The following is a 24,390-nucleotide window of genomic DNA, read 5'->3' as shown; positions in this document are numbered from 1 at the left end:
ATCAAAAACCCCATGAGGAGGCTCGCATGTGGGTGTGGTGCTATATTCTTGTTGAATCATCGATGGCCTTTGTTTTGAGCTAATACATGTAGTTCTTCTTTACAAATATATACTAGTTACTGGTTATAATCAGTCTCTTGCATTTCAGGGTTGTTTGGTGCTTTTTTAGAAAGCTGCACATATGAGTGTTATTGATGTGAATAGGGAGTTTTGTTTTGACACTTGGTGAAAACATTGTGTAAAGAAATGTTATGAAACAAGATAGTATTTAAAACTATAATTAATTTCTTTTATTTGATTCTTAGATATAATATTTCAAAGTTTTTTTTCCCGGGAGGGGGGTGTCAGGGAACAAAGGCAATATTTTCTGTGCAGCACAATAGCTTCAACTGCCTGTTATTTTTTTGTTTGGTGGTCAGAACACAGAATTTACATAAACGTATTCTATAATTGTATTTCTGACAAGGGAAACATAATTAAAGATTCCCCATTGAAGATCAGAAAATAATTATGACAGGAAGTCTCAACATTATGATAGAATGTCTCAACATCGTGACAGAAAGTATCAACATCTACAGAAAGTCTCAGCATTATGACAAAAAATCTCAGCACTATAGCAGTAAGTCTCAATATTATGACAGAAAGTCTTAATATTATGACAGAAAGACTCTGCGTTATGATAGAAAGTCTCAACATTATGACAGAATGTCTCATCATCTTGACAAAAAGGTTCAACAACATGACATAGTCTCAACATTATGACAGAAAGTCTCAACATTATGACAGTAAGTCTGGACATTATTGACATAAGGGCTCAACATTACGACACATAGTCTCAACATCTTGACAAAAAGGTTCAACAACATGACGTAGTCTCAATATTATGACAGAAAGTCTCAACATTATGAGAGAAAGTCGCAACATTATGACAAACAGTCTCAACATTATGACAGTTAGTGTCAATAATATGACAGAAAGTCTCAATATTATGACAGAAAGTCTCAACATTATGCAGAAACAGCGGCGGATCCAGAACTTTTCATAAAGGGGGGGGGGGGGGGGGGGGCTGACTGACCTAAAAGGGGGGCCGCTCCAGTCATGCTTCAGTGATTCCCTATATAATCAACCAAATTTTTCCCACAAAAGGGGGGGGGGGGCGGGACGCCCAGGCCCCCCCCCCCCCCCTGGATCCGCCTATGAGAAAGTTGCAACATTATTCAGAAAGTCTCAACATCTTGACGAAAAGGTTCAACAACATGACATAGTCTCAACATTATGGCAGAAAGTCTCAACATTATTGACAGAAGGGCTCAACATTACGACACATAGTCTCAACACTATAACAGAAAATCTCAACATGACGACAGAAAGTCTCAACATTATTGACAAGGCTCAACATTACGACACATGCATAGTCTCAACATTATTACAGAAAGGTTCAATCGTGACAGAAAATCTTAACATCCGACCTCGTGGAAGAAAGGCTTTACTTCGAGAAAGGAAGTCTTAACTTTATGACAGAAAGTATCAAGATCGTGACTGAAAGTTTCAACATTGTCTTTAATAGGGATAAACTAAAGATGACTGTTCATTGATTAAACAAAAATCAGTGAAGGTCTAGTTACTGCTCCACTGCGTTTATCTCTGAAACAGACAGATAATACATTTATTTTTTTTATTCATGCGCATTGACAACATTATTAAAACTTTACACTGTGATCGCAAACAGATTGAATATGCACGTTCTATTTGAGACTGATTTGCATAATTTTTGAAGTTTTTTCGAAGTGCACTGTGGAGCTTAGTTATATTATTTGTCATTTGATGTCATAGAAGGTACAGGTATAGTTTGTGTCATGTGTAGCTCCAACATTATCTTCAACTTTGAACGTTGCACGGCGTTTGCACGTAGATAGTAGATGTTTTCCTCTCCTAATTTGAACACTTTTTAATTACTCTTCGTGAAACTTAGTCATGTGTGTCAATGAATGTTAAAGAGGGTGCCTAGTTTGTGAAACATGTTTAATATGCAACACCAACACTTTTTCTTCAATTCTCTCCAACGTTTGATCATGTCTTACTCATCATTTTTGTCTCGCCTTGACGGAGTCAAAAAGCGAGACATAGGTATGCTGTTTCCGGCGTCGGCGTCAATAATGTATTAGTTTGAGATTAGGTCTAGTTTAAGGTGAACCACTAAAGGTAGATCAATGATATTTGGTATGCTGTTGTATAAGCATTGGCATATCTCATTCCCATGGAGATTTTTTGGCCCTGTCCCCTCAATCATGGTCTATTGACTTTGAAAGTTTTGCTCAGTTTACATGTATTAGTTTGTGTGATTAAGTCAGTTTAAGGGGAACCATTTGTACTACGTCAATGATAATTAGTATGCAGTTGTATAAGCAGTAGCACATTTCATTTCCATGGACAAAATTTGGTCCTTACCCTCAGTCATAGTATATTGACTTTGAAACTTTTGCTTAGTTTACATGTGTTAGTTTGTGATTAGATCAGTCTAAGATGATAAGTCAATGATATTTGGTATGCAAACATATAGACATTTGCAAGTCTCATTTCCATGGAGATAATATAGCCCCATACCCTCATCATGGTTCATTGACTTTGAAACTTTTACATAGTTTACAAGTTAATGTTTGTGTCTAGGTTTGTTTAAAGGGAACGACCTAGGTCAATGGTATTTGGTATGCAGTTGTATTAGTATTGGATCATTTCATTTCCATGGAGATTGTTTAGCCCTTTATACCTTCAGTCATGGTTCGTTGACTTTGAATTTATGCATTACTTACATGTTAAAAGTATTGCTATTTTAATTTCAACATTTGCATTATCGAAATAACAAAAAGGCGAGATATATATCTCTGTATTAACAGTTTATTACAGTTTGCAATTTCTCTTTATCTTTTATGGTATATGTGTATTGCCCAACACACACAAAAAAGGGTAAAAATATCATTACAATGCAACTTAAAATTCGGGTAAAAAAAATCATCATTTAAGGGCAATAATTCCTATAAGGAGTGAACTGAACTTATCACAAACATGTAAACTATGCAAAAATTCCAACGTCAATAAATTATGAATGATACGGATTGCCCAAATAATCTTCATGAATAAGAAATGTGCTAAATAATACATGATCGCTAATGCTAACATAACTACACACCAAATATCATTGACCTACAAGACCAACCTAATCCACATCCCTTACTTATTTTGATCAAATTAACTCTACCTGACCACCAAATATAGTTGAACTTATATATATATGCATCTGAAAACAGCCATAACCATGAAAAATTGACATTGACCAATGAACCATAAAGATGAGTTTAAGCTCAGATAAGCCCTGCCAGAAAGACATGTATACCCAACATCTTTCCATACACCAAATATAATAGTTGACTATTGCTTATAGTACCTGATAAACTGATAAAACCATGAATAAATTAACATTGACCACTGAACCCGAAAATGAGGTCAAGGTCAGATAAAACCTTCCGGAAAGACATGTACACCTTATAATCATTCAATACACCAAATATAGTCGATATATTTATCGCCTATAATATCTGATAAACTGACAAAACCATGGAAAATTTAACATTGACCACTGAACCATAAAAATGAGGTCAAGGTCATATGAAACCAGAAAGACATGTACACCTTAGAATCATTCCATACGCCAAATATAGTGGTCCTATTTCTTATACTGTGGATTTATTTATTTTCGTGGATACTAAATTTCGTGGATTGAGGAAAAATTGTATTTTCGTGGATATTTGATTCCACGGTTTTCCAAGATTCAGTATTCAAGCCATTGGAAAATGTGTGCCTTGTGGAATATTTTAACTTGTGGTGGAAGCAGGACAAATCGCCCCACTGGCAAATCGCCCCACACCTAATCGCCCCACTTTTTCACCAACTCGCCCCACTTTTAAAAAAATCGCCCCAACTGGTGTACCAACTCGCCCCACTTCTTAAAAAATCGCCCCACTTTTGAAAAGGGTTAAATCCCGTTAATATTACTCCTGCCAACTCGCCCCACTTAATGAAAAACGGTAATATCTAGATGAATATATAATTTTCATGTCTGCTTACTCGCCCCACTTAAATGAAAACTAATCTACACAGAATACAAAAAAACGAAAATTTATTTAATTATTATTATTGAAATTAAATGATGTTTCACTTTCTGAAATTATAATTCTAAATATAATTTTCGTATTATTGCAGAATAACTTTATTCTTGTAAGCTTATAGTTATTTGCATAACAATTGAAAAGAAACCTGTTAATTGTATCATAATGCGATATATCATAACAATTGAAGGATTTCAATTAACAGCAATTTGTTATCATAGCACTTACCGGATTGGTTACTTTTGTCTTTGAATTAAGAATAATTAAACACTAACGAGCAATCAGTGAAAGGCAAATGTAACTTTCAAGTAAATATCAAAGAGAATGCCCATTCTTTCATTTACAATAAGCGCGTGTCGTGTTTTTGTTAGTAAAAGTAGTCAAATAAAATTGAGAATGGAAATGGGGAATGTGAAAACAAACAAAAATGAGAAATTTATGTCTATAAGCTGGCGATGTACGCCTTGTGAAGCACCCAACCCAGATGATCAGTCTTTACTGCAGACAGACCTTGCAGACCAGTCCGTTCATCAAGACCAAACAGATTCAGACCAACAGCCAGATGACCCAGAGGTGTTTCAAGAGCCAGAGCTGTCCTTCAACATCAGTGCTTCCTTTGAAGTGCCAACTGTTCAACTTGAAGTGTAAGCATTGTATTTTCTACGTTAATTCATTATATGTATATTTAATATTTCTTTTCGTGTATTTATTATAAAATTGTAATATCATAAATTGTAAAAATAAGAAGTATTTGACTACCAATTAGATTTAATAAAGTTTTTATGAGAGTAACTTGAGGTTGTCTTCTACTCGGATGTATTCGTATATTACATGTAATTGTGCTGTTCAGTATTACTTGCTTAAAGTAATGACATAATTGAAAAATGTAAGTTATTTATATAATCGATTTTTTTACAGCTCGATCTTAGACGCTTCCATCAACAACGTTGAGATTGCTCCAGATACCATCACCTACACAACAGTTGAGTCCGGTACACAGCAGGGCAAGCGTAAGCTTGTGGACAGCCACGGTTACACGTACAACGTAAAGGTAAAAGCCAAGCCATCCTATTCAACATGTGGGAGCAGTATATTGCAGGCAGCATATCTACAACCAGACTCTTACGCCAGTGTGGTCGTGTCAACGGTCTAGTCGTGACGTATAATGACAATGTATTCATGTTCTTGTTTCTAGTGCTGACATTTCATCTAGTACTTCTTTTTATGTTATCATGCCAGTGCTTGTCATAACTGATTTAATGTATGTTTGTTTTAAATGTTATTGTTATGCATAATTATGTATTCTGTTTTATTAAATTCATCGTGGTTTATCTATTTGTCATGAGTGGGGCGAGTTGGCAGACCTTATTTCAGCGGGATTTTAACCCTTTTCATGAGTGGGGCATGTTATCCAACCTATTTTCAATGGGATTTTACCCTTTTCATAAGTGGGGCGAGTTGGTAAACAAGAGTGGTGCGAGTTGGTAAACAAGAGTGGGGCGATTTTTTTGGAAGTGGGGCGAGTTGGTAAAAAAGTGGGGCGATTAGGTGTGGGGCGATTTGCCAGTGGGGCGATTTGTCATGGATTCCTTGTGGTTAACTTATACCCACAATAAATGAAGAATGTGTCCGTGTGACACAGATGATACCCCTGCTTGCATATAACATTATAAAGGAGCATAACTCGGAGAAAGGTAAAAATAACGACACCCAAATTCGAACTTGATCGGTGTTTTGTGGTAATAAGCATTATGTTTAAGTTTCATAACATTTGGTTGAGGCAAACTAAAGTAAGAAAACGGAAACCAATTTTGGATGAACGAATGGACAAGAGTAACATTTAATGCCCCCTCCCGTGACGGCAAGGGCATAAAAATTGGTATCCCACAAACAAGAATGAATCCACAGTAGTATCTGAGAATGCCTTTGGACCAACCCACAAAAATGAACCATGACAAAATTGTCAAGGTCAGATGAAACCTGCCAGATAGACATGTATACCTTACAATCATTCCATATACTAAATATATTTGACCTATTGTTTATAGTATCTGAGATACAGACTTGACCATAAAAACTTAACCTTGATGACTGATCCATGAAATGAGGTCGAGGTCAGGTGATCCTTGTCGGACAGACATGTAGACCTTATTAAGATGAGACGTTGCATGGATTCTACATACATATTATCCTAAATACTCCTAATAAGTGTGTATAGCAAAGAAGAGGGTATAATCAGCTCAGTAGTACTTCCGTACTGACATGATTTATAACAATCCTTTCCAAAATTGTTCGTTTATAAATTTTGAAATTATAAAGAAACTATGGTTTCAACTCCCTCAGGCAAAGTTGACCTTAGATGGATTTCACTATTTTTTAGGTTCTTTTTGGTCATATAGCTCTTCAAATGTTTTGGTTCTTATACATCATTGGCTTTCAAATATTTGGCTTTCAGCGTTCCTGATGAAGGTAAATCCAGAAAAGGGCTTCGGAAGCATGAAATTTAAAATGTGTTTTCATTTTTTCTTCTCAGATAACAAAAAAACTTTAAATTATTTTCAAGCAGTTGCTGAATCATGAAAATGAGGTCAAGGACAATAGACATATAACAGACAAAAACTTTTGAACATAAGGTATCTGCATACAAGGTATGAGGCATCCAGGTCATCTACCTTCTGAAATATAAAGCTTTATAAAAATAGTTTACCAAATCGCCTCTGGATTGTTATCCATAAGTCCTTCTGCGACTAGATTCGCAAGCGAGTCATAAATTGATGATGATGTTGCCACTGGAAACAGCAAACCTAGGTCTCGTTTTTTTATACTGTCAAGGCCAGTCAAAAACTAAACTAGACCCAAGAAAAATCTAGTAATTCAGAGTATGTGGTAGGTTGCTGTCTGTCATATTTGTTTTCCATTTATTGTTATGTCATAAACGTTTGATTTGATTTTTGATTTTTGGTGTTTTAACGCCACTTTTAAGCACCGCTTTTGGGCTATTTCGTGGCGGTCAGTTTTTATTGGTGGAGGAAGCCGGAGTGCCCGGAGAAAACCACCAATTTCGATAGGAAAACTGACAATCCTAGTCAATTAAGATTGGAGTCGAGTGCACCCGCACGAGCAGGGTTCAAACTCACAACCTCAGTGTTGACTGGCTAGTGATTACAGTAGTAACTACTTAGACCACTCGGCCACCGAGGCCCCTCATAAACTTTTGATATTTTGTCATGCCTCTTATATCTGACTATGCGATATGGGTTTGCTCATTGTTGAAGGCTGTATGGTGGCCTATAGTTGCTAACTTCATTTGGTCTCTGGTGGATAGTTGTCTCATTGGCACACATGCCACATCTTCTAATTTTTATATTGAGAAAGTTTTCAAGATTTACTGCATGTATATATAGACCTCTATTGGTGTTTTTCTAAGATTCTTTGTTTACTTCCTGTTTCAATAACATTTAACCTACATGACAAAACTCAACTAACTAGTTAACAAAAAGTCATACAATATCTCTTTTATAAATTATATTACCAAATAAAACAATGTGACTTCATAAGTTAAAATGATGATTCAGATTTTATGAAAGACTGTTATGCTAAACACCAAAATACAATTTGAATTGACTGTCAAAATTAGCACAGATCTTTCTGAGTTTATTTCTGATCCTATTCTTCATATGGGTACACCATTAATAAGTTGATGCTAAGCACAGCAGTCATTTTTTGTTTCTATTTCTATCTATAAATCATTCTTCACTCTTTTGACTGTAATAAGCTTGGACATCCTCGTACAATTTCTGAAAATAAAAATTTGTTCTTTAAATAGGTATGTTGGAAAAATTTTCATGACCTTTTCCATAAATACAATAAACTAAAGATGATAAAACATGAATACTTTTCGAAATTTATGCCAGTCTCAAAGCAGCAATATTAGACTGAATAATAAAGCTTTATTAGCAGGTTTGGTATTTCGAGCTTTCTTTCAACAATTGAGAGCATTCTGAAATAAGGATTTGTACAATAGGAGGCATAAATGGTAGAAGGGTCATTATGTCTATAGATATAGGTTTTGACTGACACAATGTGAGCAAGAGTTGATTCCCTTTTGTTGCTATGTTGGAGATCTAAGTGGGCAAATTCTTTCATAAATCAGCTAAATTCAACATGTTATACTGACTGCTAGACTTCAGAAAAAAGGTTTTTTTTTAACAATATTTTAAGGATCTTTTTTCAGACTTGTGTGTATTGCATGTTTCAATTAGGTTAGTCAAATAAAAAAAATCAATGGTTTAATCCAAACTGATGACCAAGGGAAGATAACTCAAACTCAAATCATGATCATTCTGAAAAAGCTTCAACAACATGTCAATAACTTCTAACAGGTTTTCTTTTTTTTTTCAGGATTTTTCATAAAAACATCATAAAAATTGATCATGTTGATTGATTGGTTTTTTACGCTACTTTCAACACTATAGTGCTATTTCGTGGCAGTCAGTTTATATTGGCGGAGGAAGCCAGAGTGTGCTGTGCAGAGAGAACCATTAACCTTTGTTAGGTAAACTGACAATTCTGGTCAATAAAGATTGGAGTTGAGCGCACCTACCAAGTGCAGGATTCGAACTCACAACCTTAGTGTTGACTAGGCTAGTGAAACAATAGTTCGACTACTCAGACCACTTGTCCACCGAGGCCCCAACAACAATATAAAGAAACACATTATTTTCTGCAAATTTGAAAATGCAGCATTTGATTTCCCTCCGATTTGTGTACATATATCTAATAAATGAAAAGTATAATAATTAAGTAAAACAAACATGCACCAATACAAAAAAAAGCATAAATAGTTTCTGACATACGGCGTGACATGCGAAAACCCCCTTTTTTTTTTACAAAAAACTCAATATCTCTAAAATAAAATTTTGAATCAAAACCAAAAAGTATACAGATCTTTAGATTAATATAACTAAGAAGTGTGTAAATTTTTAAGCAATAATCATAAATCGTTTTTGAGATACGGCATGACATGTGAAAACCCCCCTTTTAAAAAAAAAAAATCAAATATCTCAAAAATAAAATTTTGAATCAAAACCAAAAAGTATACAGATCTTTAGATTAATATAACTATGAAGTGTGTAAAATTTTAAGCAATAATCATAAATCATTTTTGAGATACGGCGCGACATGTGAAAAACCCCTCCCCCTTTTTTTACAAAATACTCAATAACTCAAAAATAAAATTTTGAATCATCACCAAAAAGTATACAGATCTTAAGGTTAATATAACTAAGAAGTGTGTAAAGTTTTAAGCAATAATCATAAGCTGTTTTTGAGATACGGCGCGACATGTGAAAAACCCCTCCCCCTTTTTTAACAAAATACTCAATATCTCTAAAACAAAATTTTGAATCATCACCAAAAAGTATACAGATCTTAAGATTAATATAACTAAGAAGTGTGTAAAGTTTTAAGCAATAATCATAAATTGTTTTTGAGATACGGCGCGACATGTGAAAAAAAACACACACCTGTTATTGTTACTAAGTCCTGTAAATCAAAAAGTTTTAATCTTATTTTCACCAAAAAGTATACAGATCGTTTGACCATCATAAGAAACAACTATGTTAAGTTTCATGAAATTTGGATAAGTCATTCTCAAGTTACGGTGCGACATGTTTACGCCGGACAGACAGACAGACAGACATTTGTATACCATAATACGTCACGTCAAAAATTGACAGGCGTATAAAAAATGCAATAGGAGCTCATCAGGTAGCACCTGCCTATTAAATATTATTTATTATTTTGTGTGGTCTATAATAGTAGGGGACATTATTTTTTCCTGTGGTCATATGGACACATTTCTGTTCTTGTTATTACGTCAAGATAAAATTTATTTAGTTAAGGGTTACTTTTAAGCCTCAAATGCTTACATGGTGTCCAATGCCATATACCATTCCTACTCGCTTATTAGTCGGAAAATTGGGAGTACATGTATGACGATTGGACTCTGGAGCAACCAGGGACAGCAAGTTTTGTAATGTTGCGTTAGCCATAGTCAGCCAGTATATACCATCAAATATCAAAATTTGTAATTACATAGCACCATTATGTAAACTATGATGTGAACAAAAGTGATTGAGCCACTCTGTTTAAATGGGTACGTGTATACGGTTTTTCATAGTTTTGAGGATATTTTGAGACTTTCTGTTTTGTTAATTGATGCGAATTATTACCAAAAGTGTGAATAAAAACTTTAGAGAAGAATGCTGGGATCCCATATTCAACTGTGAATAGAAAAGCATGAAAAGTAAGTTACTTTGGCCTAGGTCAGTCAAGAGATACACACATTTAGGAGGCAGGCATTACCTGATTACCATTAAATAAAAAAAGTGCTTTTTTCAGGCATTTTTCTGGGTACATATATTATAAGAAAAAGGACCCTTGGCAGTTTTGGGAATTTTTTACATGATTTTCAATTAAATTTGGAAAAATAAAAAGCATCTTAAGATTTTCCTGGATTTGTTCCCATCAGAATTTTAAAAATTTCTTAACATACATGTAGTATTTGCTATTGAGCAAACTCATTTTGTTTATCATATAACAAACATGTTTAAAAATATTTTATTTTAGTATCAATTACTTGGACACCCAAACTGAAAGCGCACATGTGATTTATAAGAATTCATTGCCTTTTTCACCTTCAAAGAGAACAGGATAGTTTTGGCAAGGATTACTGCCAAATTTATTTTCATTTGAATTTTGAGATCGTTTGGGAATTTTTCCTCTCGAAATTGGAAAAAATGTAGGGGTTTGCAGTTGGGAATAATGTTATTACAGCTTCTCTACATCACTTCAAAGCCTTTGTTCAGACATACACTACAGCTCGGGTGGATTTTGCTTTGTCCACCGGCCCACCATGGGATTGGGCACCGGGTGGGCAAAATTTGTACCTTGTCCACTCTGCCCACCTGTAGGAGTGGGCATTCAATTTCTTTTGTTTCATCTAAAGACTTGCAAGTACAATCACTTGAAAAAAGCAGATAAGCATTTGTAATCAATATTTTTACAAAAAAGAGATAATAGCTAGAGTGGGCACGGGTGGACTGCCCACGGTGGGCCGGTGGAAAAAGCAAAATCCACACGGGCTGTTGTGTATATATATGTATATAATGCTTAATCACAATGTATTTTAATTTATTGTAAGAAATAATGACCAGAGCATGTAATGAGGTTCAGTGCAAGTTTCCAAGTAATTCCGAAGTGTCTCATATAATAAGTTACATGCCTGTAATACATGTACATGTAACTAAGCCTTGTTATCCCTTAAACACCTTGTCTCATTGATTTACCATGGTTGATAAAAAATTATTAATTTAATTGGAAAATTAGTTATCAAGACTATGTATTAAGTTACTGTGCAAAGTTTCAAGAATTCCCAAGTGCCCACTAAAAATAAAAATATTTATGATTTATAATAACAAATATATGTTACTGGTTACTACAGATTAAGGAACTTTAAGAAATAAAGAGTAGACAACTCATGAAAGTATCTGTAATTCTCTAATAAACCTATAAAGTTATACCCTTGATTGTCAAATGGAATCGTAACTTATTTTACCATTACTTTTTGATATTTCTGGAAATATTTTGCACCAACAAGAACACAAAAGGTAAGACTTTGTATATAGGCAAAAAATTCTAGATGTCAATGAAGATTTCATGGCAAAATTGGGTTTCAAAGTTCCACCATAAATTTCCTCTCAAAGTCCAGAAGGAAAAATGGTGTTATGATGTCGTAGGATGGCGTCACAGAATTTTTTTTAAAATAGCCTTTCAAGACGTCATAATTATTTGGACTAGTACTGTGGCGGAAACAACTTGTAGCAGAACTGGGTGTGTGGCCTAACAAACATCTTGAAAGCAACACAACTACATTCTCATTCTTTGTGTCTACAATAATAGACCCACCTATACGTTGAACAAGAAAACACAGTTGTGGGCACAACAAATCTTATAGCCCAGCTACACTCATGTGTCTGTCCCACATGTTCCAAGTGAAGAATATTGTTGGTAGTTGTCTGGTGTCTAACCACCAATTCTGTAACTTTTAGTCTGTTAAAACATGACCCTATGGCAGTCAGGGATATAACTCTATAGGGTTATCATGGTTATTGTAGAAAATATCTTGCATGTGTTATTACAGATATTTTTATTAGTTGTCTACTCTTTAATCCTTTAATTTTCTAAATCTGTAATAACATATGTTTGTTATTTGTAAAATAAATCATCAACATTTTAATTTTTAGTGGGCTCTCGGGAACTCTTGAAACTTTGCGCTGACATGGCTGAAACTAAATGCATAGCCTTGATAACTAATTTTTGAATTAAATTAATACATTTATCATTAACCATGGTAAATCAATAAGAAGAGGCTTTTAAGAGATAAACTTAGCTGTAATAACAAGGCTTAGTTATTAAAGGCATGTAACTTATTATATGAGACACTTGGGAATTACTGGGAAGCTTGCGCAGAACCTCATTACATGCTCTGATCATTATTTCTTACAATGAATTAAAATACATTGTAATTAAGCATGATGTATGTCTGGGCAAATGCTTTGGAGTGATATAGAGAAGCTGTAATAACACCCTTTAGTTATTACAGGCATATTTTTTCTGTAATAACATAGGTGTACTATGCATGATTGGCAAAATATGAACTGTTATATCTTTATATCTGTTATATCTTTATATCTGTTATATAGTTAAGTATACATAAAGACAATAGTCATAGCAATAGAACTTGTATAAAATTCAACAAAAATAATGATGTATATATATTCATGTGATATTGTCCCTTTGGAACATGTAACATACATATGTTATCACAGATCTTTGATTTTTTAGTCCACAATAACAAATTTTTATGTATGTTATTTTTCTCTAATAACCCTATAGAGTTATATACTTGACTGTATGGTAACATGGGAAAATTATTTCAGGCTTAAATTAAAATATTGTTTGTTTGCAGTTTACCGACCAACCTTTGAACCCCCCCCGTTTTGACGTTTTGAAAGGTTATTTTAATTTTTTTCTCTGACTCTTTCCTCGCGTCACAGAAAAAAAATTAAAATAGCCTTTCAAGACGTCATAATTATTTGGACTACAGATATCCATGATGTTATGGAGGAGTACTTTACGCTGTCAACTTCTGTCAATTTTAAGACAAATAAGTAAACTGTTTATACAGATTCAGGCACATGGAATGATGTCTTTGATGATATCATTGAAGAAGATGCAGCGGATATTCACAACCGACACGATAACTCATCTTTGTCAACTTTCTGTCTCAAACAAATCGGGTACAGAATCTTTTGAGCCTGACTTTATGGAACAAATTTCAGTAGTTAAACAATTCAACAGTAGCTTGAAGTATGTCATATTTTCTATAAATCGTTGTGAAGAAGACAAAGATGAAATCACTCCTCCCTGAATATATGATACCTGTAAACAAGCCTGTACGGAGAAAGAAATCATTTGATAGTGCTAAAAACAAAATTTTCTTAAACGAATCTTTTTTACTTAAAATGGCATATTTTTGTTTTTCAATAAAATTGAGAATGGAAATGGGGAATGTGTCAAAGAGACAACAACCCGACCATAGAGCAGACAACAATGTTTACTTGTTTTGTGTTATATCTCGTCTCACTATTTTTTGTATGTACCACCTTTGACAAGTGTTTAGTATTACTATTAATTTTCACTTCTGTTCACCTACATGACCTACTATGAACAACAAATTTATTTGGTAAAAAATATTTCCGTACTCCTAACGACAACATTATTATGTTTAAAGTTACCTGTGTGCCTTATTTCATTTAATGCCATTTTGTCCCAGGTTATAGTTGTTTTGACATTGTTTTACATATTCATGATATTGTATTTATATTGTGTCATAGATCAAATTTATTCGTTCAATGTATGTTTACTTATTATTGTCAATATTTCTTTTTGATTGAGTTAAGCCATTTCAATTGATATTTTATAGAGTGTCTTTCTATGTTGTAATGTTACACCACTGTTTTAGGTTAGGGTGAAGGTTGGCACCTGTTTAAACCCGCTGCATTTGTTTGCACCTATCCTAAGTCAGTTATTGTTTGTGCAATACATGCCTTTGTGAAAATTTGCAATTGATAATGTTTGCAGGCTCCGGCAAAATAGCGATTTATACAGAGTTTTGCAATTGCGTCTGTCTTATTTCAGATTTTTATCAGACTAAATGAAATATTTTTTTTATTGAAATCATATTCGCTGTCAAAAATTAACACATAATTGTGTTATTTTGCTCAACAACAAATCATAAATAAACTATTCTAAAAACCCTATCCAACAGTCTATAGTGGCAGCATCTTTTTGACTAAATAAGCACTGGTTTTGTTACACTTGTAAAGAATTTTGAAGTTACTGAATTTCAATTTCAATTTGAAAACTTATCATATGCCAATTTATGGGATATTTTCATTACAATTTTTAATTAATATATAAATTTTAATATGCATGCTTTGCTTATGTACTATATTTTTAAAAAGACATATTTTTTTGTATGTAAAGTAACTTTCAATTTCAAAACTTATCATTTGCTTATGGGATATTTTTTATTAAAATAAAAAAAAAATGTATCAATTTTAATATGATGTTTACGTTTTTTTTTAAAGAAGACATATTTGTTCAGAGATTTCTTATGAACATGTTAAAGTGTATGTTCCTACATTCTTTCTAATCGTAATTATATACTGAAAAATCTGAATTAAGACCGGCAAAATAGCACTAATTAAAAAAAGGCTATTTTGCTGGAGCCTGTAAAATAGCACCTAAGAGGCTATCTTGCGGGAACCGGCTAAAACTCCACTGCCTTTTAAAAACCCCATATAAAATTATGGTTCTTTGCCTTTGGAAGAAGTTGTTCCATTTTCTATAAATTTGTGCCATTTTTAGTTAAAAGACCCAGTTAAGAAAATTTCTTTTTTAACACCATCAAATGATTACTCAAATGAGGCAGTGTTACTCATTTGGGGAATAGTTCCCCATTTGGTGGGTTGTCCCCAACCTGTATATGGGAATAGCAAACCTACCCCTTTATTCATGTTTCTAAACACGCTGTCAAGAGCCTTGTCCAAATACATTGCATATATTAATCCACCAGTGCAAAACGCTAAAGCAAATGTTGATGTTCGGCGAAAAATGCCTCTATATACGCCTGATAATGCTGACATTCTCTTCTGTTTGGAAGTCACCTTCGAAAAAGAAATAAGAGACTTTTTTCTTCCAAATAGTGAGGAAGGATATAGCAGAAGGCTTCCTAAACTATTTTAATTCGAAGATATGACTGTTTCATATTTTCAAATTTTCATATATACCTTTTAAATTCTTATGAATTTCAGTTTCCATTTTGACAAAACATATAGTTGTTTTTTAATTGTTTCGTCTAGTTTCTTGGACTATTTTCGCAGCGAGAGAATTGATAATTGACCTTCATGCAGAAGATTTCCATTCAGATATACCCAAGTACCACAATCAACTTTTGTCATTGCCTAATATGAGAACGGATCATTAAAAAAAATTTAACCACACATTTGTAATGACTTGTGAAGGGCAGGAGCCTGGGTTGATTCTGCAGAGTGTCTGTACGTGCACATGCCATTTAAATCTATAATGTTGTTGTGTTGTTTGGTTTGCAAATGTAGACACTGTTTTACATCGAAATAGAAAATAGATACTTAACTTGAGAAGTAACAGTACGCTAACATTAATGAAGGACATCTCTCAAAAGAAACACTTGAAACTTACCATGACTGATATTGTTCTGCAAATATGTTGCATATTTAATTGTTATGCCCTAGGCTAGCTAACACTCCTTAGAGCAAACTGAAATTTAAAGGAGTTAAATAAAATAAATGTGATCGAATCTTTGAAATATGAATTTAATGGAAGAAAAAAACGTCAATACTTCAGGATATCCGGCAGTAAACAATTTTTTATTATGATACTGAAAATGAAAGGAAAAAAATAGCATCTTTTCTGTCTCAGTGTAAATATAATTATAATTAGCAACTGCTTTGGTTTATGTTGTCTTTTCATGTGATGTTTGAGTTTACATTTCTTGACGCCTACATGTATTTTGCGAAATGGACAGATGAAGAATTCTGATCTTGTTTTAATCTTATCTTCAGTTACAACAATCTGTGGTAGTCATTTCTATACTATTAAATTTGTAGACCAAATTTTTTTAGCCGCGGTTTGAATTGTCTCCGAGCCGACAATCGTCTGAAATATTATATAATAATAAATAGTTAGTGTATGCAGAGACATATAATACATTGTCTCTGGTGTATGTAATGTACTTTATAACTTCATATAGTAATTGCTTTAATTAGCGTAGCTTAATTAATTAAACCCCAAATAAAGTTCCGTAGCTGCTTCCTTACCGTCTACGTTTTGTAAGCAGGCGGAAATGGTTTTGTATCTGTTTTAAGGGAAAACGGTACTATTACATTTTCCCAGCATTAGGTTGGCCTTTTGTGTACCCAAGGCAGGTGAAGGAAGTCAAATTAGGAGCGCTGTGATTGGATGTAAGGGTACAATATATTTTTTTATTTATCTATGAATAACTGCAGTGTGTATATTTACAATATAAATTTTTATACCTATTGAAATATTTTCTAGAGAATTATTTGAAAAGGCTTCCAAAATTTCATAAATTTGGTGTAAAATGACGGTGGGCATGGATAACATAAACAAGCTCCGTTGGAAATTGGTCATGATACTATTTGGCTTCAATTTTTAAAATAGAATAATAAAGTACTAACACCACACATAACTGTTTTATCCAGGTTTTTATTATAAAAAGTGGTAAATTTAGAAAATGTTAGTATTGTCGCCTATGGCAGAATAAATAGTACCGTTTTCCCTATACTCAAGATAGCAAGGGAAATCAAAATCAATCAAACTTCAGTCATATTTTACTATTTTGAAGCATTTGATAAGTACATTTGATTTTTATCACAAAGAATAGAAATTTTTAACTGAGAACAATACCGTGTTGAGAAAAGTGCTGAGTCATCATAATAAGTCAAATTGATGGGTACTGATATAAAACTTTATTCTAGGATTTCAATATTAACTATATTGTATAAAATGCACCAAACTATGGTTCTTTTGTAGTTGTTTTCACCTTTCGCAATGCTTAATTCAATTGAAATTACCAGAATTCAAGTCACGACAAATATTTTTAACTGAAATATTTGCCTCTTTTGCTGTGTAATTCCCTAAATGTATCACTTGGGTATTTCTCTAGACATAATCTATTAAAATGGCAAATTGTCGGGTTAAGTTTGTACTGTTTATGGGGTTAGGCAATATTTGGTCATACTAGAAGCATTTTCAGTGTTGAAATTGTCCATTTAGGAAAAAAAGAGGCCCACTTGAGGCTAAATTTAGATGGAATTTATGCTATCCTGTGTAACGAATTGTTCACATTCTTGGCAATTCATGCAGCAAATATTTCAATAGTGCTTCATTTTGTAGTTGCTATCTATTGTTATATCAGGCATATATTGTTTTTCATTTTCTTCTGTTTGAAAGGACTTTTGTTGGAAATCAATACTCCCAAGGGACATAATTCTGCTTTTTCATAGATTAATTCAGGCAACAAAGGCAACTTAACAGCTGAGTACTTTGCATATTTAATATTTTAAGTGTCTAATATCTTTGTTTTTATCATCTCAAGACAGAATAATGGATTTTATAACAAGCTCTGAAATTTTGAACCACAATATGGCATATACTAAAGCATGGAATGGAGATTAGTATGAAAAATCTTGAATTTGTACTTATGTTGTAAATTTTGGATAAAATGAATACAAATTGAATGGAAATGTCATTTTTATCTGTTTAAATGGAACTGTTTATAATTTTTTTTTTTAAAAGATAAGATATGATTGAATACAGGTTGTTTATTAAGCCTTTATGAAAGAAGTAGAGAAAGAGGTAAACCAGCATGTAGGGGTGGGGACATAAAATGATCCATGTTACTTTAAGTAATGGGGACATACAAGTATTTATTATAGCCAAGGTTTTCACAATAACCCAGTATTGCATTAATGGTGTCATAAGAATTCTTTATATCTTAATGTCACAGTATAGGGAAAACGGTACTATTACATTTTCCCAGCATTAGGTTGGCCTTTTGTGTACCCAAGGCAGGTGAAGGAAGTCAAATTAGGAGCGCTGTGATTGGATGTAAGGGTACAATATATTTTTTTATTTATCTATGAATAACTGCAGTGTGTATATTTACAATATAAATTTTTATACCTATTGAAATATTTTCTAGAGAATTATTTGAAAAGGCTTCCAAAATTTCATAAATTTGGTGTAAAATGACGGTGGGCATGGATAACATAAACAAGCTCCGTTGGAAATTGGTCATGATACTATTTGGCTTCAATTTTTAAAATAGAATAATAAAGTACTAACACCACACATAACTGTTTTATCCAGGTTTTTATTATAAAAAGTGGTAAATTTAGAAAATGTTAGTATTGTCGCCTATGGCAGAATAAATAGTACCGTTTTCCCTATACTCAAGATAGCAAGGGAAATCAAAATCAATCAAACTTCAGTCATATTTTACTATTTTGAAGCATTTGATAAGTACATTTGATTTTTATCACAAAGAATAGAAATTTTTAACTGAGAACAATACCGTGTTGAGAAAAGTGCTGAGTCATCATAATAAGTCAAATTGATGGGTACTGATATAAAACTTTATTCTAGGATTTCAATATTAACTATATTGTATAAAATGCACCAAACTATGGTTCTTTTGTAGTTGTTTTCACCTTTCGCAATGCTTAATTCAATTGAAATTACCAGAATTCAAGTCACGACAAATATTTTTAACTGAAATATTTGCCTCTTTTGCTGTGTAATTCCCTAAATGTATCACTTGGGTATTTCTCTAGACATAATCTATTAAAATGGCAAATTGTCGGGTTAAGTTTGTACTGTTTATGGGGTTAGGCAATATTTGGTCATACTAGAAGCATTTTCAGTGTTGAAATTGTCCATTTAGGAAAAAAAGAGGCCCACTTGAGGCTAAATTTAGATGGAATTTATGCTATCCTGTGTAACGAATTGTTCACATTCTTGGCAATTCATGCAGCAAATATTTCAATAGTGCTTCATTTTGTAGTTGCTATCTATTGTTATATCAGGCATATATTGTTTTTCATTTTCTTCTGTTTGAAAGGACTTTTGTTGGAAATCAATACTCCCAAGGGACATAATTCTGCTTTTTCATAGATTAATTCAGGCAACAAAGGCAACTTAACAGCTGAGTACTTTGCATATTTAATATTTTAAGTGTCTAATATCTTTGTTTTTATCATCTCAAGACAGAATAATGGATTTTATAACAAGCTCTGAAATTTTGAACCACAATATGGCATATACTAAAGCATGGAATGGAGATTAGTATGAAAAATCTTGAATTTGTACTTATGTTGTAAATTTTGGATAAAATGAATACAAATTGAATGGAAATGTCATTTTTATCTGTTTAAATGGAACTGTTTATAATTTTTTTTTTTAAAAGATAAGATATGATTGAATACAGGTTGTTTATTAAGCCTTTATGAAAGAAGTAGAGAAAGAGGTAAACCAGCATGTAGGGGTGGGGACATAAAATGATCCATGTTACTTTAAGTAATGGGGACATACAAGTATTTATTATAGCCAAGGTTTTCACAATAACCCAGTATTGCATTAATGGTGTCATAAGAATTCTTTATATCTTAATGTCACAGTATAGGGAAAACGGTACTATTACATTTTCCCAGCATTAGGTTGGCCTTTTGTGTACCCAAGGCAGGTGAAGGAAGTCAAATTAGGAGCGCTGTGATTGGATGTAAGGGTACAATATATTTTTTTATTTATCTATGAATAACTGCAGTGTGTATATTTACAATATAAATTTTTATACCTATTGAAATATTTTCTAGAGAATTATTTGAAAAGGCTTCCAAAATTTCATAAATTTGGTGTAAAATGACGGTGGGCATGGATAACATAAACAAGCTCCGTTGGAAATTGGTCATGATACTATTTGGCTTCAATTTTTAAAATAGAATAATAAAGTACTAACACCACACATAACTGTTTTATCCAGGTTTTTATTATAAAAAGTGGTAAATTTAGAAAATGTTAGTATTGTCGCCTATGGCAGAATAAATAGTACCGTTTTCCCTATACTCAAGATAGCAAGGGAAATCAAAATCAATCAAACTTCAGTCATATTTTACTATTTTGAAGCATTTGATAAGTACATTTGATTTTTATCACAAAGAATAGAAATTTTTAACTGAGAACAATACCGTGTTGAGAAAAGTGCTGAGTCATCATAATAAGTCAAATTGATGGGTACTGATATAAAACTTTATTCTAGGATTTCAATATTAACTATATTGTATAAAATGCACCAAACTATGGTTCTTTTGTAGTTGTTTTCACCTTTCGCAATGCTTAATTCAATTGAAATTACCAGAATTCAAGTCACGACAAATATTTTTAACTGAAATATTTGCCTCTTTTGCTGTGTAATTCCCTAAATGTATCACTTGGGTATTTCTCTAGACATAATCTATTAAAATGGCAAATTGTCGGGTTAAGTTTGTACTGTTTATGGGGTTAGGCAATATTTGGTCATACTAGAAGCATTTTCAGTGTTGAAATTGTCCATTTAGGAAAAAAAGAGGCCCACTTGAGGCTAAATTTAGATGGAATTTATGCTATCCTGTGTAACGAATTGTTCACATTCTTGGCAATTCATGCAGCAAATATTTCAATAGTGCTTCATTTTGTAGTTGCTATCTATTGTTATATCAGGCATATATTGTTTTTCATTTTCTTCTGTTTGAAAGGACTTTTGTTGGAAATCAATACTCCCAAGGGACATAATTCTGCTTTTTCATAGATTAATTCAGGCAACAAAGGCAACTTAACAGCTGAGTACTTTGCATATTTAATATTTTAAGTGTCTAATATCTTTGTTTTTATCATCTCAAGACAGAATAATGGATTTTATAACAAGCTCTGAAATTTTGAACCACAATATGGCATATACTAAAGCATGGAATGGAGATTAGTATGAAAAATCTTGAATTTGTACTTATGTTGTAAATTTTGGATAAAATGAATACAAATTGAATGGAAATGTCATTTTTATCTGTTTAAATGGAACTGTTTATAATTTTTTTTTTTAAAAGATAAGATATGATTGAATACAGGTTGTTTATTAAGCCTTTATGAAAGAAGTAGAGAAAGAGGTAAACCAGCATGTAGGGGTGGGGACATAAAATGATCCATGTTACTTTAAGTAATGGGGACATACAAGTATTTATTATAGCCAAGGTTTTCACAATAACCCAGTATTGCATTAATGGTGTCATAAGAATTCTTTATATCTTAATGTCACAGTATAGGGAAAACGGTACTATTACATTTTCCCAGCATTAGGTTGGCCTTTTGTGTACCCAAGGCAGGTGAAGGAAGTCAAATTAGGAGCGCTGTGATTGGATGTAAGGGTACAATATATTTTTTTATTTATCTATGAATAACTGCAGTGTGTATATTTACAATATAAATTTTTATACCTATTGAAATATTTTCTAGAGAATTATTTGAAAAGGCTTCCAAAATTTCATAAATTTGGTGTAAAATGACGGTGGGCATGGATAACATAAACAAGCTCCGTTGGAAATTGGTCATGATACTATTTGGCTTCAATTTTTAAAATAGAATAATAAAGTACTAACACCACACATAACTGTTTTATCCAGGTTTTTATTATAAAAAGTGGTAAATTTAGAAAATGTTAGTATTGTCGCCTATGGCAGAATAAATAGTACCGTTTTCCCTATACTCAAGATAGCAAGGGAAATCAAAATCAATCAAACTTCAGTCATATTTTACTATTTTGAAGCATTTGATAAGTACATTTGATTTTTATCACAAAGAATAGAAATTTTTAACTGAGAACAATACCGTGTTGAGAAAAGTGCTGAGTCATCATAATAAGTCAAATTGATGGGTACTGATATAAAACTTTATTCTAGGATTTCAATATTAACTATATTGTATAAAATGCACCAAACTATGGTTCTTTTGTAGTTGTTTTCACCTTTCGCAATGCTTAATTCAATTGAAATTACCAGAATTCAAGTCACGACAAATATTTTTAACTGAAATATTTGCCTCTTTTGCTGTGTAATTCCCTAAATGTATCACTTGGGTATTTCTCTAGACATAATCTATTAAAATGGCAAATTGTCGGGTTAAGTTTGTACTGTTTATGGGGTTAGGCAATATTTGGTCATACTAGAAGCATTTTCAGTGTTGAAATTGTCCATTTAGGAAAAAAAGAGGCCCACTTGAGGCTAAATTTAGATGGAATTTATGCTATCCTGTGTAACGAATTGTTCACATTCTTGGCAATTCATGCAGCAAATATTTCAATAGTGCTTCATTTTGTAGTTGCTATCTATTGTTATATCAGGCATATATTGTTTTTCATTTTCTTCTGTTTGAAAGGACTTTTGTTGGAAATCAATACTCCCAAGGGACATAATTCTGCTTTTTCATAGATTAATTCAGGCAACAAAGGCAACTTAACAGCTGAGTACTTTGCATATTTAATATTTTAAGTGTCTAATATCTTTGTTTTTATCATCTCAAGACAGAATAATGGATTTTATAACAAGCTCTGAAATTTTGAACCACAATATGGCATATACTAAAGCATGGAATGGAGATTAGTATGAAAAATCTTGAATTTGTACTTATGTTGTAAATTTTGGATAAAATGAATACAAATTGAATGGAAATGTCATTTTTATCTGTTTAAATGGAACTGTTTATAATTTTTTTTTTTAAAAGATAAGATATGATTGAATACAGGTTGTTTATTAAGCCTTTATGAAAGAAGTAGAGAAAGAGGTAAACCAGCATGTAGGGGTGGGGACATAAAATGATCCATGTTACTTTAAGTAATGGGGACATACAAGTATTTATTATAGCCAAGGTTTTCACAATAACCCAGTATTGCATTAATGGTGTCATAAGAATTCTTTATATCTTAATGTCACAGTATAGGGAAAACGGTACTATTACATTTTCCCAGCATTAGGTTGGCCTTTTGTGTACCCAAGGCAGGTGAAGGAAGTCAAATTAGGAGCGCTGTGATTGGATGTAAGGGTACAATATATTTTTTTATTTATCTATGAATAACTGCAGTGTGTATATTTACAATATAAATTTTTATACCTATTGAAATATTTTCTAGAGAATTATTTGAAAAGGCTTCCAAAATTTCATAAATTTGGTGTAAAATGACGGTGGGCATGGATAACATAAACAAGCTCCGTTGGAAATTGGTCATGATACTATTTGGCTTCAATTTTTAAAATAGAATAATAAAGTACTAACACCACACATAACTGTTTTATCCAGGTTTTTATTATAAAAAGTGGTAAATTTAGAAAATGTTAGTATTGTCGCCTATGGCAGAATAAATAGTACCGTTTTCCCTATACTCAAGATAGCAAGGGAAATCAAAATCAATCAAACTTCAGTCATATTTTACTATTTTGAAGCATTTGATAAGTACATTTGATTTTTATCACAAAGAATAGAAATTTTTAACTGAGAACAATACCGTGTTGAGAAAAGTGCTGAGTCATCATAATAAGTCAAATTGATGGGTACTGATATAAAACTTTATTCTAGGATTTCAATATTAACTATATTGTATAAAATGCACCAAACTATGGTTCTTTTGTAGTTGTTTTCACCTTTCGCAATGCTTAATTCAATTGAAATTACCAGAATTCAAGTCACGACAAATATTTTTAACTGAAATATTTGCCTCTTTTGCTGTGTAATTCCCTAAATGTATCACTTGGGTATTTCTCTAGACATAATCTATTAAAATGGCAAATTGTCGGGTTAAGTTTGTACTGTTTATGGGGTTAGGCAATATTTGGTCATACTAGAAGCATTTTCAGTGTTGAAATTGTCCATTTAGGAAAAAAAGAGGCCCACTTGAGGCTAAATTTAGATGGAATTTATGCTATCCTGTGTAACGAATTGTTCACATTCTTGGCAATTCATG

At 32.6% G+C, this 24,390-nt stretch overlaps 1 long non-coding RNA gene across 1 annotated transcript; it reads right to left on the bottom strand.

The window, feature by feature from the left end:
- Positions 1 to 7,663: 7,663 nt before the first annotated feature.
- On the bottom strand, positions 7,664 to 15,680 carry LOC127712204 (uncharacterized). Its single transcript, XR_007986990.1, has 2 exons — positions 15,296 to 15,680; positions 7,664 to 7,960 (listed from the first exon to the last, which is right to left on the bottom strand). It is a non-coding gene; the product is annotated as an uncharacterized LOC127712204 (long non-coding RNA).
- Between the last annotated feature and the right edge of the window lie 8,710 nt (positions 15,681 to 24,390).

This window comes from Mytilus californianus, unplaced genomic scaffold (assembly GCF_021869535.1).
Source record: "Mytilus californianus isolate M0D057914Y unplaced genomic scaffold, xbMytCali1.0.p SCAF_8, whole genome shotgun sequence".
NCBI lineage: Eukaryota > Metazoa > Mollusca > Bivalvia > Mytilida > Mytilidae > Mytilus > Mytilus californianus.
Note: the sequence above shows the minus strand (reverse complement) of the source record. Positions and strands in the feature narration are given on the sequence as shown.